Source organism: Pantherophis guttatus, chromosome 1, assembly GCF_059756535.1.
Source record: "Pantherophis guttatus breed Tessera chromosome 1, ASM5975653v1, whole genome shotgun sequence".
NCBI lineage: Eukaryota > Metazoa > Chordata > Lepidosauria > Squamata > Colubridae > Pantherophis > Pantherophis guttatus.
The window spans coordinates 314,882,448-314,899,909 of record NC_142063.1 but is presented as its reverse complement, the minus strand read 5'-3'; the positions used below and the strand labels follow the sequence as shown (position 1 = coordinate 314,899,909).

The 17,462-nt window shown below is 37.6% G+C and overlaps 1 long non-coding RNA gene across 6 annotated transcripts in view; it reads right to left on the bottom strand.

Moving 5' to 3' along the window:
* Positions 1-6,475: 6,475 nt before the first annotated feature.
* The window catches only part of LOC117671492 (uncharacterized), a 282,485-nt gene continuing 271,498 nt past the window's right edge, over positions 6,476-17,462 (bottom strand). For 3 of the 6 annotated variants that reach the window (XR_015731570.1, XR_015731572.1, XR_004592907.3), the window contains one exon: positions 6,476-7,990. This is a non-coding gene — a long non-coding RNA (uncharacterized LOC117671492). Of the gene's footprint in view, positions 7,991-14,786; positions 14,855-17,462 lie in introns of all 6 variants that reach the window. The other 3 variants (XR_015731571.1, XR_009622801.2, XR_015731573.1) reach the window with 2 other exon arrangements.

Genomic DNA, 17,462 nt, shown 5'->3' with positions numbered 1-17,462 from the left:
CCTAACCCGGGCAACATGACTAGCCCAATCATCTTTGTCCAGATGGGCTGCGAGAAAGAAAGCTCCCAATATGCATCTTTAAAAGCTCCAGACATGAGCAGAAGATAAAATATTTAGTCTGCTAAAGCCTTGACCTCCCAATTCTAGCCAGTTTTGAACCTGAATTGATTTCCAACAAGGCATCTAGGGGATGATTACAACAAAATGTACTAAAAGCTGGGCCAGCCTCTCTCTTAACATTCTAGCAGCTTAACCTGTTAATAACAGCAACTGTTTAAGACACAATACCAATTTTTGCTAACAGACCCAGCAAAGTGAGAACAGTGGCAGTACAGTGTGTAACGTCTGAAGGTGCTGTGCTCCTAAGCATTTGGCCAATAAGTCCATTAAAACACATCTCGATTTACAACCACAATTGAACCAAAAATTTCCATGTCTAATCTAGACAATTGTTACGTGAGTCTTACCCTGGGTTATGACCTTTCTTGCCACAGTTGTTAAGTGAATCATTGCAGTTCTTAAATTAGTAAAGTGAATCTGGCTTCTTCCTTGACTTTGTTTGTAAGAAGGTGACATGACCCCAGGACACTGTAACCAACATATATACATCATGCCAGTTGCCAAGTGTCCGAATTTTGATCATGTGACCATGAGGATGATGCAATGGTCATAAATGTGAAAAACAGTCATAAGTCACTTTTTTCAGTGCCATTGTAACTTTGGATGGTCACTAAATGAATGGTTGTAAATCGAGGATTACCTGTACTCATCCTACTTACCGTATTTTTCGGAGTATAAGACGCACCTTTTCCCACCCTAAAAGAGGCTGAAAATTTGGGTGCATCTTATACTCCGAATGTAGCTTTTTCAAAACTTTTTTTCAGCCCTAACGAGGCACTAACGAGGCACTAGTGAGTGAAGCGATCTTCCCAGCTTTGCCTGCTCCCTCGACTCTCCGCTGTGCTTTAATGAGGCGCTAGTGATCTCCATGCTTTGCTCTGACTCTCAGCTGTTCTTTAGAAGCTTTTTTCAGCCCTAACTAGGTGCTAGCTGAGTGAAGCAATTTCCCCCTGTGCTTTGCCTGCTTTTCTCATTGCTGCTTCCTCTCAGCTGTGCCTTAGAAGCTGTTTTTTATCCCCAAGCAAGGGATAAAAAACCAGCAAACTAATGTGCTGAAGCTGACCAGACTAAGGATGCTAGCCAGATGCATACCTGATAGGCAGATTTTTTTTTCTCCTATTTTCCTCCACAAAAACTAAGCTGTACCTTATACTCTGAAAAATACGGTAGTAGACAAATTGTGCATTTCAGGAAAGAATTTTTATAGTGATGATTAAAATTCTGCATGTAAAAGTTGTTTATTTTGGGCAGAAATAGGAATATTATCCAGGGCCTTATTTCATTAAGTAAATGCAACTATATGATTCGGCAATTGTGACCTAAGTCTTTTCCATGGGGTAATTGTAATACTTCAGAGAAGGAAGGAAGGAAGGAAGGAAGGAAGGAAGGAAGGAAGGAAGGAAGGAAGGAAGGAAGGAAGGAAGGAAGGAAGGAAGGAAGAAAGAAAACAAAACCCAATTTTATCTTCTGAATACATACACAGTGGAAGAATGGGAGGGAACAGTTATCACACTTTTTGGCCTCATCCTCTATTCCAGTCACCCTCTATTTATAGTAGAAAACTTCCTGGTGTAGATCAGAAGCCCCAGAATTATCAGCAGTGGCCATGCTGGCTGGAGAATCTGAGTTGTCTATATGCTTCTTGAGGTTACGCAGATTAAGGAAATCTTCTATAATCTCTGCTCATTCTTTGGGGTGTATGATATGGAATGTCCATGACTATGCAATAGAGGGCAGCAGAATTATCTATTTGTAATGTATTATAGGACCTACCTGAGTAAAATATCTATGGGATTAAACAGAATGATAAAGCTCCTTCTTCTGACCATCAACTCTCATTCAGTTTTTGTAACATTTACTTTTTTAAAAAAACAGATTATAAAACTTTTTTTTTAAAAAAAGAAACCAGTTATGATCAAATAGCTTAATTCTTTAAAATTTATACATTCAAATACATGCAAAATATACTATCCAGTCAAATGCTAAAGAAAAGTTACTGCTGTAAGAAGCGCTTAAAGTATTATGGTTGGCATCTCCTGAATACAAGAGATGTGGTAGGTGGAAATCCTTCCAAAGGTGGCCCTTCATAGAAAAATTTCATTTCAAGCAGTGGTTAGATATACAGTAGGTCACGGATCACAATCAACAAGGCAAAGATCCTAGTAATCATTTGGGGTCTCTAATGGGAAAGGTGATCTACTAGGTTATGATATCTCATTCTATGAATGGCCTTATATGGAAATGTTTGCACCAGGCAGCCAGTACAGCTACTGGGAAAATATGATGTGGCAGGGGGAAGAAGATTAATAGATGTGCACAGGATGATCAAGGATGCTAGAGAAACTGGCACAGATGCAGTATATAAGATCATTGTGTATTTTTACCTTCAGAGGTATGGACAGAAGCTTGGGAGAAGCATGGACAAAACCTCATGGATATGTAAAACTGTTCATTGCAGATAACAACGCCTGTTCTGTTAATGCCAATAGTAGATATATAAAATTGGATAAAGGGACAGCAGATAAAGAAGGGCATGTGAATAAGAAAATTATTACTGCAAAAAATAGTGAGATAAAGCCATTCTATAAGATATGTAAAGAGAAAAGGATAGTTGCAAAGAATGTGGTCAAAGAAAGAAAGGAATAGTTAAGACTCAGCGTAAAGAAAAAAGGGAGAGCCATTTTGATGGAAATAAAATGTTTTGCAAATAGGTAAAAGGATTAAACCTGGAGCCACAGAGTGACAGAAATAAAAAAGAAAACTGATGAAACAATTTGGAATAAAACTAAAGAGAGGGCATGCTAGTAGGAGTATTTCAGAGATGTACATGGTAATAATAGAAAAACGTTAAAAAAATGAAATTGAAATGTATGCCAAGAAAGAGAAAAATTATGGAAAACAAATGCTCTGTAATGTTGTAAAATAGTAAGTCTGCAGGTTTAGACACTGCAGCTGGATAAATGTTAAAATATATAGTTTGCTTATGGAATGGCTATGTGACTTGTTTAAAATTGTGTGAAGATAAAACAGAAAGAATACCATTATTTCTCCAATATACAAATAAAAAGAGAGCAAGAAATGAATGAAAACTTTCAGGGTGATTAATTTATTGAGTACACTTGGGAAGGTGTTTAGTAGAATTCTAAATTCACCAGGAGCCCTGTTGGCACAATAGTTAGAATGTAGTATTGCAGGCTAACTGCCCACAATCTGGAGTTCGATACTGATGGGGCTCAAGGTTGACTCAACCTTCCATGCTTCCGAGGTCAGTAAAATAATGACTCAGATTGTTGGGAACAATATGCTGACCTTGTAAATCAGTCAGACAGCGCTGTAAAGCACTATGGAGCGGTATGTAATTCTAGGTATTATTGCTATTGCTATTCTGAATGGAAGGGTATAAGCAATAGCAATAGCACTTAGATTTATACACTGCTTCACAGTCCTTTACTGCCCTCTCTAAGCAGTTCACACACTCATATTGCCCCCAACAATCTGGGTCCTCATTTTACAGATCTCAGAAGGATGGAAGGCTGAGTCAACCTTAAGCCTGGTGAGATTCAAACTGTCAAATTGCAGATTAGCTGGCAATCAGCAGAAGTAACCTGCAGTGCTGCATTCTAACCACTGCACCACCTCAGCTCTTAAGAAGTGACAAATGAACAAAATTTGGAAAATACGGTTTGGCTTTATTACTGTATATGCACATCAGATTTTTGCTCTTTAGCAGGCTAGAAATACATGACTGAAAAAAATTTAATTGACATTTATTAATTTGAAGGAAGCATGTGATACAGGTTTAAATTAACATATGAATATGGAGTTGAAACCTGGGTGTTGAATCTGAGATAGCAGTACATGGTGAAAATGAATGCATGAAAATAAAACTAATGGTTGGCCAATGATTCAACATTAAACATAGGTAGGAAAAGGATATGCATTGTCCTTCCATTGTTTATTATGTTTGCAGACAAATATAAGGAATGCTTATGATAACCTTAGAGGTATGTTGGTCCGGGACATGAACATGTCGGTACTTTCATGTGAAGTTGATATCTTATTGTTTGATGAGAACCTGAATTATTTTAAAACCTAAATACTGATGAAAAGGCAATGGGTATTATGTAATGAATTAAGCTAATCTTTCTCAAAAGAAGTGAAAATGGCTAGGTGCTTCTTTCCATTTTATTAAAATGGAAGTGAGAATTGGACATGGTGGGAGAAACATAAAGATTGCATTGAATGCAGTGGGAATGAGGCACTTAAGAAGTGAATGGGATAAAACAAGAAGAAAGAAAGTGACAAATGAATGTGCTGAAAGAATTTGCTGAAATCAAAATTGAGTGACTATACAAAAATATGTGTCGGTTTCATCAACATAGAGAGATTCAATGAGGATCAAATGTGTTCCTTCTTTCTGAAGGGAGGGTGACTAGATAGAGGAAAAGAGAAAAACAAAGAAAGTTATGTTGGATGCCATTGATAAAAGGGAAGTCTAAGGAATAAAAGGCAATGTTCTCCACAGTGATTTGGTGTAGTGAAAGTAAATATGATATACAATAATAAAAAGGTATGAAGAATGTTTACATGAATGTTGTTGGTTTAAACTAGATTTAGTTCTATTTTCCTTTTTTTTATCATCCTATTTCTTTAATGTTTTCTTTCTCTCTCTTACATTTTCTCCTTGCACTTTGCATAATGCTGCTTACCCCAAAAGGGAATGATGTGATGGATATGGATGGATGGATGGACAGATCTCTTGAATTTTTTAAAACTCTTAGCTCAAGATTCCCTCATATACCCCAATACATGTACATTGAAACATTGTTCTCTTAGATAACTTGCTACTTATTCCTGAAATTGTCAGGAAGTTATTCCATTTGGTTTACTGTGAGTCATCCATATCTTCTAAGAAACCTGTTCTCATAAAATCAGGGAAAGATGTGCTGCTGGCAGTGAGAGAATAGGGACAATTGGAGACACTTCTAGGATGTTGTCTTGGCAGCCTTGTCCAATATGCTAAATCAAGTCCGGGAATTATACTTTTGTGAATTTATTGATTAAGTAATGGAGTGATGGATTTGATTGTGTGCTGCCCATCTCGTCTAGAGGTGGCAAGGACATTTTTCAACATACATACTGTAGATACCAAATCTCTCAAAAGTGAGAACTGGCAAGGACATGTGAGGTACCTTATCCAAATAAATCCTGAATTCTGAAAGGGATTGGGTTATGACCATATTTAGAGAAAAAGTATCATGTGATAATGGTGAATATCTATAGCTTGGGTGAAGGATGAGGGTGGAGGTTCATTCTCTGAGCTTGTGGGTTGGTGTCTGAACATTTTGTTACCAGGCTGGGTAACATCTTCAGTGGAGTTTAGGGGATATCACAAGACCTACTGAACACATGAAGGCCTTATAAGAAGAGCACCAATACTGACATCCCCGAAACTCTGCTGAAGATGCCATCCAGCCTGGTAACAAAATGTTCAGAAATCAACCCACAAACTCAGAGAATGAACTTCCACCCTCAAAAATTATTACTTCCCTTCAGGACAGACATCCCTCATATCAATATTTCAACCTTCTCATTTAATTCAGTATTGATTCATTTTTTACTCCTAAGCAGAATTTTCATCTAGGTCCACTTTGTTTCTTCTTGATACTTTTCTGCAGAACAAACCAAAGTGTCCATGTCAAAAAGAAACTTTTCACTTTTTTATGATAGCAATATTAAGAGTTGGGAGTTTTTTCCCCAGTTACCCATAGGTAATTATAGCTGTCAGTACCGTATTCTCTACCATGGAAATTTTTTTTATGGAACAATTGGTCTTCTTATCAGATCTGTTCATTCCCTTGCTGTAGTAATGAACAATGCTACATCTGAGAGAGAAATTCAAAGTGCATCATTTATCTTCGCCTATTTTCAATTAGACCAAGTAAAGTGTAAGTCAGTTCCAGACTACACTATGGGAGCAGAGAAGGTAAATTTATTATACCACTAGAGTGCTAATCTTAGCAGATGGTTGGGGAAAAAAACACGTCGGGCATGAAATATGCTAAAGCAGTAAATTCAAAACAAGGTGGATGTTATCAAGTAATACCTCCCCAGTGTGAGGTAAAAAATCCTATGCGACAACTCAGCATTCTTGCACACTCTGGGTGAACGTTGCTGGATATGGGATATTCTCTAGGAGGAGAAAAACAAGCAAAATGAGGATAAAAAACACCCTGTAGACAATTTGAACTATATCTAATGAAAAGGACAGGCAGATTTTGCTATGGATTTTTTTATTATTATTTTTTCTTCCCCTAGATAGCCGTTGTTTTCCCACAGACCAATAAAGTGGATAGATGTTTGACACAGAATCCTTTATTTTTACCTGTGATTGGAAAAACAACTAGCATTATAGATAGAATCATATTAACATTTTCAAATACGTTTATTCCCACCCATCTCAAAATCCAGTTGGTGACTTTCAGTATCTGAAAATCAAATGCAATCAAATCAAAAGATATTGCCTTTCACATTAAGAAATGTTTTAAAAGAAAAGAAAACTTTCAGCAATCTAGTAAGTCAGACTGTATTCATGATGTACACTTACTCAGAAATGTCCAGTTGGCTGCAGTTTTGTTTACAATTTCTTGGAAGTAAAATCCATTCATCTCAGGAGTTGATTGTCAAGAGAATATTGCATTAAAAAAGTACAAACATTAAAACTACAAACAAGAGCCTTCCTTCCTTCCTTCCTTCCTTCCTTCCTTCCTTCCTTCCTTCCTTCCTTCCTTCCTTCCTTCCTTCCTTCCTTCCTTCCAGATGTATGGTTCCACCATTAGAATTGTACTAGTTTTCTACCAAATGTTTTACTGATAAAAACTTTTTTAATCAACTGAATGTCACTTCTAACAAAATGTACTGATGTGACCTTAAAGAAGGCCAGAGCAAATGCACTGATAAGGTCCCAAAATCAAACCAATGAACCAAAAATCTTTTGTCATTTTTCTGAAATTCCTTGAATATTTTGTGTGGAGAAAGGTATTCCAGGATTCACTTCCAGGTTTTCTGTCAGAGTAGTATTGGTTCATATAAACAATTAGATGAGAATCTGGAGACCCATCTCTGCAAACCCTTTCTGCTGAGATGGGCTCTTTGCTCACAAGCAAATGTCACAGAGATGTTGTGATGGATTCCCAAAACATATATTTTTATTGAGCCCATCTAATGCAAGTGATGCCAATTATATTCAACGCATATTAAGATGTTTCTGCCCATGGGAAACTGTAACCTGGAATTCAGTGATGTAACCAGGGATTTCTAATTACAATATAAACTCCCAGTATTTTATATGACTACAGAATCAATACTGAATAGAGAACCAACGCCTTTGGGCTACTCAATTGTTTCCCAGCAGCCACTCTGTTAAGCTACCTGACTATTGTTTGCTACTTGCAGCTGATTAAAGCCACAGCTTGGCAAACTGGTGCTTGGTAACCTGGAGAGCTTGATAGTGAGATGGGTGGCATATAAACTGGATGGATGGATGGATGGATGGATGGATGGATGGATGGATGGATGGATGGATGGATGGATGGATAGATGGATGGGTGGGTGGGTGGGTGGACGGGCAGACAGATTGATAGATTATTGAATATTGTAGTCCCAAACAAGTGGAATCAGGATTCCTGTAACTGTGGCAAAATTGTTTTCTTCCTTCTCCATCTCTTTTCCATGATTCCTTGCCTTTTACTTTATAAGCTTCAGGGTTACAATTGTCTCATGACTGACATCTGAACCTCATTCTGAAAATGGAAGTCACATTTTTCATTTTCCATGCTTAGGTCCACAATAGATTCACTGTTTGGATGGCCTGCAAAAGAGAATGAATTGCTAGTTAGTGGGAAAAATTTTTTTGTCTTGTGCATAAATAAATCCCAGTATCTTATAGTTCCTATCAGTAGGGACTTCTTGGTTGTTCCTACCCCTTCCAACCCCCAAGATGCATTAATGCCTAGATCTAAAGCAAAGTATTACATTAATTTGAAATTAGTCTTCGTAGAAGGGAACGGCGCTTGCAATTTTTTCTTTATTAAAAATGCATATCCTGTTTGTCTTTACAAAATACTCATACCCCCTACAGGCAAATAGCAGAAAACATGAAATTCCATATAATATAATAGTCCAGTAAGTGTTTTTCAGTAAAATATACCCCATTCACAGGTTCATTACCTCACAATATTTTTCTCATGAGACATGAAAGACATTTGGTACTGTATATGTATATACAGTATATGGACAACTGGAACCCCATTGTAGAAAACAGAAATAGGCAGTTTATGACTCTAGGGCTGGAAGTAAGCCATTATATCCTGCTGTAATAATGATTGCTCAAAGTTGACAGCTCAGTTTCCTGTCATTTTGAGTTAGGAAACAGATGAAAAGTTTATTGGAGGCCCTGAAAGAGATCTATTTCTACTCAGGAATTCACAAAACTCTTCAAATTCTCCCACTAAACAAACAACAAGTTACCTACTTCTGTGAAATGATCCCAACCACTTTATTATGTACAGTCCCTGATCCCCAAACACTGCCCACTATTGGAAAAGAAAGACTTTTTTTCATAAAGCTTTTGTGCTTTTATATCATGCCAACAATTGGTCCATTTGTAGATGAATGCACAATGATTATTTTCATACCTTAAGGCACATGAACAAGCTGTGTTCATTCACAGCTAATTGACAGAATTCTTTTCTTTTACATGTTTCACCATGGGGTGACTTATATATCAAATGTACACTTTTTTAAAAAAATCAATGGGGACTTTGTGGACTAAAACAATATAATATTCAGATTTGGATATGGATATGGATATGGATATGGAGGCCTGCATTTTACTTAGCAAAAATGGGCAGATCTATCTAAATCCAATCCATGTCACATATTCAGTTTTCACTCATTCAGTCTAAGAAGAGTAGTGAAAAATTCTGAAAGCTCATTTGTGAGTTTGCAGCTTTGCAGGTGGTCTCGATGGGGTTATCTCTGACTGTAACTCTGGGAATTTCAGTTTCCTTTCAGGTCAGTGACAGGGACCAGGAGACCAAGGAAACCACAGATTCACTGCATGCTCCATTCACAGCCCACCACAACTAGGACTTGCATGCCATTTGCAACATGGCAATGAATTAAATTTGTGGTGGAGCTTCCCCTGAATGCTCATAGATAATGTCAAGTTAAAGTAATCCCTTATATTTTATTTTAGACATTGCTTAACCACATAAGTTGGGGAGAACTGTTATATTTGCAACAATCTTCTAGAACAACTAGAAAGAGCAAAGACAACAAGTGTTGAGTCACATAAAAATGTTGAAAAAGAGATTGGGGACAGCCATCACCCAAATGCAGTATTTATCACTACGTTCATTGATGCCTTGCTCACACAGAAACCCTCCTACAGCATTGAAGGCTAATGTAACTCCTCTCTTGAACAACAGTGTTGCATCTCTGGAAACTCTAGAAGGGACTTAGGGAAAAAGGAGGGAGGGGACAGAAAGAAAAGAGAAAATCAATAGCACTTCACAAGCCAAGTCTCAGTCTTCTTTTTTATGAGGATTCTGTCAGTGCAAGTGGCCATTACATTACTTGAAAGGCATGATATGAAATTGCTTCTACAAGATATAAGACACAGGCTCTGCAAGAACCTGGGGAGAGTGTTTTAGTCAACCTTAAATAGTTTCATCATGTAATTACTTCAAGTGGCACATCTCCAGTGGCAGCTCTCACGCAGGGGCGTGCTTTCTATTATGCAGATGGAAATGAACAGGCCAGGAAGGTGGCTCACAAGTTGAAGCCAGCCAAACAACATGAGGTTTATCTGAGCCACAAAATGGGGATGGAAAATAGGCCTTTTATGTTTTGGTGATCTTTCTCTGTAATTAGTGGTTTTCATCTAAAGCAACTGAATTCATAGAACTTAGTCAGTCACGATCATGTGAGCAAGTCACATCTAAGAACATAACTCTTCAGAAACTGACACAGGAGCCTTTTCCTTCATCTGTACAAGTGTTTGTAATTTGATGTGGCGACCCAAACCACACTCACATCTGATGGGTCAGAATAGTAAACCATGTAGTTAGAGAGAAAAAGAAATGCAGAGCCAAAGTTGAGATGTCCTCGATCAAATAGGATGCAGGGCTACCTAAATAGAATTTCATCTAGATCTTCTAGACTGGGACACCTAGATATGGAACCTCCTGGTACTTAATTAGATTTTCAGGAAAATGGTAAAGGTGCTGCTGCTTTTGATGTAATTTACATGGTAGTTTTCAAAGGGTGATTTTTATGTCATAGATGCAGATTCCTGATGCACTGTTCTTTAATGGGTGGATTTATTGTGCTAAATTGGCTGGTTTTAACATTTTGTTTTACTTTAAAAAAAAATGCTAAGCCACATTAAAAACTCTGGTGGGGAAGCATAAATTCCGAATGTACTAAAATTACTAATCTGGTGACATGCACAGACAGATCTTTGATGTTTTCATCCCCAACATTCTCAATGCCAAAATCAGAAAGCTGAGTAGTTGGCTCAAGTCACAGTTTTCCCACTGGAACATGAAAAGTCTCACTGTTAGCTTTACCAAGTGCATCTTGATTTCAAGGCAGCTCATTCCTTTAGGGATACATACTTTCAAGGAAAGGAAAGGTTTAGGATTATTTCCTTATAATAAATGCCCTTTACAGTTCTGGGAATTTTGGGTATGGAGGGCCTGCTCATATATACTTCTTGGACAGCTGTGAGGTCTTCAGGCAATGCCTTGACCTAACCAGGAGAGCATCTTGTCATGATAGTATCTGCTCATCCAAAGAAGGCCTGCTAAGATTCCCTCTTCCTTGGGAGGTTTGTGGGATAGGGAAAGATAGTAGGTCTCCTCGCTAAATTCCACTTTATGGAATTTTCTCCCCCCCCTTCCAGAGTGCTTTGCATTCTCCTTGATTTTTGTTAAATAAATAAGAATTCCTTTTTCAAAGTAACTTCTGACCGAAATAATTGGGGTCAAACACACACACATGATGGTATGAGTGCATTTGTTATTGTATGATTTGGGTAGCATAGTATACCTGTAAGACTCAAGGTTTCCTTTGAATCAACCTAATTCTGAGATCCAATTGGATCTGGTGTTTTGAGACCACAGATATAGGGAACTATTTTTTAAAATAATTATAATGTAGTCTATTTTAACATTTGTCCCTTTGTTAACAAATAAATATGTGGCATCATGAAAATATAGATATGCATGTTTTGATCCTATCTTTAGGGACATAGCAATAGCAATAGCACTTAGACTTACATACTGCTTCATAGTACTTTACAACACTCTCTAAGTGGCTTACAGAATCAGCATATTGCTCCCAACAATCTGGGTCCTCATTTTACTGACCTTGGAAGCATGGAAGTCTAAGTCAAGTTTGAGCCGGTCAGGATTGAAGGAACTACTGGAAATGTGGGCAGAGTTAGCCTGCAATACTGCATTCTAACCACAGCGCCACCACAGCTCTTCATACATACAGGTAGTCCTCCACTTACTACCATTACTTACTACCAATAAATTATGGAAATGAAGTACAGACATTTCTAATATCTGAAGGCTTGCTGCTCTAAGAGGCAGACTTATGCAAGTCAACTTGTTCTTTTGCTCAGATTTTTAATCAATGTAATGTGAAACATTACATAGCTCAAGGTTAGGAGAAACATGCCTATATGATATCAAGAATATGGTCCTTTATGAATAGTGGAAGCAAGACACAAAGATTAAAAAAATCTAGATGTCTTCCCTTTAGCTGATTTGGCTGGTTATATATACCAAGTATTGACAACATAGTGCCAATAGATTTTGGATCATCCATTGATCTTGAACGGTGCATAAAGCCATCCATTACAAAGTTGGAAGGGCTGGATCAGAGTTGGAAGGGACATTGGGGGTCTTCTAGACCAACCCCCTACTCAAGTAGGAGACTCTGTATCATTTCAGACAAATGGTTGTCCAATCTCTTCTTTAAAAAACCCAGTGATGGGCACTCACAACTTCTGAAGGCAAGCTGCTCCACTGATTAATTTCTAACAGTCAGGAAGTTTCTCCTTATTTCTAGGTTGGTTCTCTTCTTTACTAGTTTCCACCCATTGTTTTTTGTTCCGCCTTCAGGTGCTTTGGAGAATAGGTTGACCCCCTCTTCTTTGTGGCAGCTCCTTATATAAGAGCCATGGTGCAGTGGTTAGAATGCAGAATTACAACCTAACTTTGTCCAGGAGTTTGATCCTGACCAGCTCAAGGTTGACTCAGCCTTTCATCTTTCTGAGGTAAAATGAAAACCCAGATTGTTGGGGGTAATATGCTGATTCTGTAAGGTGCTTAGAAACTGGAAGAGTAGAACACTTGGAACACTACTATCCTATCATCCCTAGTCCTTCTTTTAATGAAACCAGACATATACAATTCCTGCAATCAGTCTTCATATGTTTTAGCGTCTAGTGCCCTAATCATCTTTGTTGCTCTTCTATGCACACTATCTAGAATCTCAACATCTTTTTTTTATATCACGGCAACCAAAACTGAATGCAATATTTTAAGTATGGTCTTATCAAGGCATTATAAAGTGGTACTAACACTTCACAGGATCTTGATTCTATCCCTTTGTTAATATCACTTAGGAAAAAATTCTGTGTTAGAGTGCATAGGATGTAATTTTTCTTGCATGACATTTGATAAGATATTAACTTGAAATATTGTCTAATCTTAGAGGGGTTCCTGCCTGAGCAGGGGGTTGGACTAGAAGACCTCCAAGGTCCCTTTCAACTCTCTTATTCTAATTCTAAATTCATGCAAGGTCCATCAATATTCAGCATTCCCACATGAGATCTTATGATGTGTTACTTTAGGGAGATGTTTGGGCTATTAGCTTTTTTTAATGGGAGGATAGATAGGATCTGGAAATATTGCTGATCCCTAATAGAAAAATCATAACTGAAGGTTAGAAGAACATTAAAGATGGCATTTCTTCCTACATGATTTTTTTTCCACAAGCTGAAAGAAAAGGTCAGTATTGTGGTCATCCAACACAGAACTCCACTTCATACCCTCCTTTCCTCTTCCTAATGGAAGACACTAGTTGGATCCGTTAACCTTCATAAAATGGGGAAATTGATTGGTTTCTGAACCTCAGCACAATTTATTGCTATAAATTAATCTCTCTAAAGGGAATGTGGGCAAAAATTAAAAATGATGACAAGAGTATAATTAAACCATCACACATACCAACTGGAAGACTTTGACTTCTGAATGTGTCCATCATCTTGGCCTTACCACCCCTTATGGAGATCTTGCCTCTGAGACTAACAACATATTAAAATCAAAAGATCAAGTTTTCTTCTTCCCTTTTTCCATATATTTTTATAAGCCACTATTCCAGGACCCCCACCTCACCCCACACATTTTTTTTAATGTAACAGTTACTTCCTTTTCTCTTTTTTTTCTTAAAGCATATAACTCTTTTCCATAAAAAGAATAGTTAGCACATTTGGCAGGGCAGGAGAGCATAAAAATAAGATCTCTGTCAAATGCATATTAAATGATGGAAATAATAACTGGGAATATGTGTAATTTGAATAACAGCCTAGGAAACAAGAGGCAGAAAGTTGAATGGTTATGAAAATAAGCTGGGCTGCAGAGGGAAGATGTCTCAACATGAGAAAGAGAGAAGGGGGAGCAGAGGACTTTGGCAGTTGTTCAGTTGAAAACACACTTACTGGAAAATTACCATAAATACATTTCACTAAATTACTTTCCTTTAAAACTAAAAGCCTAGGGTAATTTATAAATATATATATCTATCTCCATATATATATATATATATTTCTTGCTCCCTATCTAAGACCACCTTCCTCACCTGCAGAGGCATCATTCATGTGCACGGTACAGAGAGTCCAACACTGGGCTAACATTTTCAGATGTGAACTGAGTCACTAGTTGGGATCAATACAGATAAGACTGCCAGGTGTGGATATTAAAATATGAGCTGTTTGTTAGACCTCCTTAGACTAATCACAAGAAATATGTGTTGTTTTGATGAAAGCTAAAGATATGGCCAAAAAACAGTTCCATAAATGGTACATGGACCATCGTGTCTGTTCTTTGTTGTGGCATCTCTGAGTGTAACTTGCATAGCATGGAGAAGAATCTTATTCAGCTAAATCTTCCAGCCACACTTTAAACAAAATATCTCAGGTAACAGATGATGGGATGGAAACAGCAATGTGCCTTTTGGTTATTCCCTTCTGCTGCAAAGAGCTATACATGTCAGGTGATCTGCCTTGAACCTCCTAAACTAGACTTTTGATCCCACATGCAACAATGAGAGCAAGTCAAATGCTGAACCAGTCAACCTCTACAGTTGTAATGGAGAGGAAACATCAGGTCTTTAATTGAGGGAACAAAGGTTTTTGTTCTGCTTCTATTCTTTTCCTACATTCCTTCATAAGACTGTGATCAATGTGGACCTGTCCTTTTAAATGTGAGTGAATGATGTTTGCATGCTTGAGAAGTGTTCTATTTGGGCTGTGACCACTAATATGTCTGCCAACAACTCATTGGTTTCAAGACAAAAAATATACTCACTCACTTACTCATTCACTCTCTCCTTCCAATCAAGGTAGAATTGAACTTGAACAGCTCACCTTTCCTTCCTATGACAAAACAAGTTTAATAATATTTAAGCTGAGACTGAATCAGTAATCAATCTTCCATAGATAACGCTTAACCTCTTTCTTGTCTCCTACCACAGTAGATATAGAACAAAAATCTGTGGCCACTTGTGCTTGCCAGCATCTCTTTGCAGTCTCCACATTGCTCAAATCCAACCACCTTCTCAACAGACTTCCTAAAAAAATAAGGTTGAGAACCAGACAAAGAATCCCTGCTCCATTGTATCCCATAGTGGCTTCTTTAGGAAGGGATACTGTCTCTTTCAGAGCTGGCAGAATTTCTCTTTCAAGGATTCATATACTGCTCCAATCCATGTCTTCTCCACAGAGCCCTTGGACTACCAAGGAAGGGCTTAGATCTAGAACAAAGTTGGCTGTACTTATAGCTCTAGAACTCTGACCACTTCTTCAGGAATAACAGGCTCAAGCTCGTCTCAGATAAACTGTGACTCTGTCAATGTCATTGAAACTGTACAACTGGCATCCATTTCAAAGCAGATCTGAGCATTTGCCAGATGTCTAGAACATCCTTACCTGGGAGCAACTGAATCACCTTAAATAAGCCCACTGGGCAACAGATTGAAAACACAGTAAAAACAGAAAAGTACATTTCGCCACTTAATACTAAATTCTTGACAAAGGCTGTTACCCATCTTTCATTCTTCACCTTCTGTCAGCATTACTCTAGACATTTCTTCCCCTGTTTCATCTCCCAGAGTTCTTTGGAAAAATTGAGGTTCCTCTGAGATCCACAAATAGATGGAAAACCCCAGATCCACAAATAGTGAGAACCCACCAAAGTGTGATCTGATTCAAAATTGTTTTCATCCACTTATTCAAACAATGAACAGGGCCATGGTCATCTATATGTACAAAGTCCTCAAGGCCAGCCCCAAGTTTCTTCTGAATCCTAAGTGGGTCCATCAGGCAGCTGGGGTGGATTAATCAAATGCATCCTTCTTCCCTGCAGTGGGGAACAACTACAGAAAGCTCCAAGGAGAACAGGACGTGATCTGTATATGACAAGGGACTAATATTAAAATCTGCTAATTCTAGAGCATCTGACACAGCACCAGGATAAAAACAGATCTTGATGATGATTTTTATCCAATAAATTACTTCCATTCTCCCATCCCCCAAAACAGGTTTTAAAACAGGTTTGGAAACCACATCTGCTAAATGGGAATATGGCAGTTGCTAAAAGGGAATATGATCACATGATCTTGCTTTCCAAAAACCAAAATAACAATTTCTAAGAATTGCAGGGCCCCACCACGAGGAAGCTGCACACCCCATTTGAAGCATTAGAGAACATGCCATTTCTTGGCCTTTGCAAACTTTCCAATAAAAGTTTGCAATCCATACATTTTCACATTCTCAAAAGCAGATGCTTTAAATACATTACCTTTGATTGTTCAACCCTACACATCTTTGGATGTGTCATGACTAATTTCCAGATTTATACTTACCTAGTCAGGAATATCATCTGAATAAGGACCGAGTTTAAGTGGGAAAAAATCACAACATAATTACAGTGATCTCCTAAAAATTGAATGCCAAAAAAGTTACAGATTAATTGTAGGTTAAGGCTACAAATCAAATCCTCCTCAGCTTGAAGTCCTTTCTAAGCCCAGTTTATATTGAATTAAAAAAGCATCATCTCTGTTAGATGAATAAGTGGAATATGTTATTTTTGCCAGGGGAAATTGACTCAACATACAAAGTGCTTGCTTTTGTATGTCCAAGAGCATTTGCTGGGATCAAATAAGGACACCATCTTTAAATTATCATGCATATAAAGAATAGATAGGGTAATAATAGTAGAAATAATAAAAGTTAGCAATTCATTTCAGCCAGTCTATCATAAATTTTGTGCAATGATCTGTGTAATCATCTTATACTGTATGTTATTTATTCATTATTAAATATTGCAAGATTTCAGTGATACCATTATATAAAACTTATACACAAGGCATTTTCACATGAGGTGGTATAAATAAGAGTGTTCTCTCATAAAACTGTGTGAGATCTCATACAAAAATGCTGAAATCTCTTGAGCTTTTGTGAGCTCATGAGATTTCAACCATATTTATTTTGCTTAAAATATAAAATTTTGGATGCTGAACAGTGATCATGTCCAAGAGTGGTGTATTATCAACCCTAGTTTAATGTGTATACCAGTAGTATATCAGTGACTACACCAGGGGTGTCAAACTCACGTTGTCAAGGCGTCATAATGTAACATATCGGGATTTTTTCCCCCTTTGCTAAACCGAAAATGGGCATGGCCAGCATGTGTGCATCCGGCCCATTGGCCATGAGTTTAACAGCCCTGCACTACATTATGTTTAAATTTTGATAAATGTCGCAAATTCACAGTATGATTGTAGGAGATGACCAGGCAGAGCCTGAAGGTGGGGTCAAAAGTGCCATCAGCCCCCCATGAATTCTGTTTTCTTTTAAACATATCTTTTATTGGGTTATAAAATAAAATAAGATACAAAATACAAAAGTAAATAGGAAAATGGTGGGGAGGAAGAGGGGGAAGAGAAGTGAAGAAGGATAAGAAAGAAAAACATTGACTCTCTGT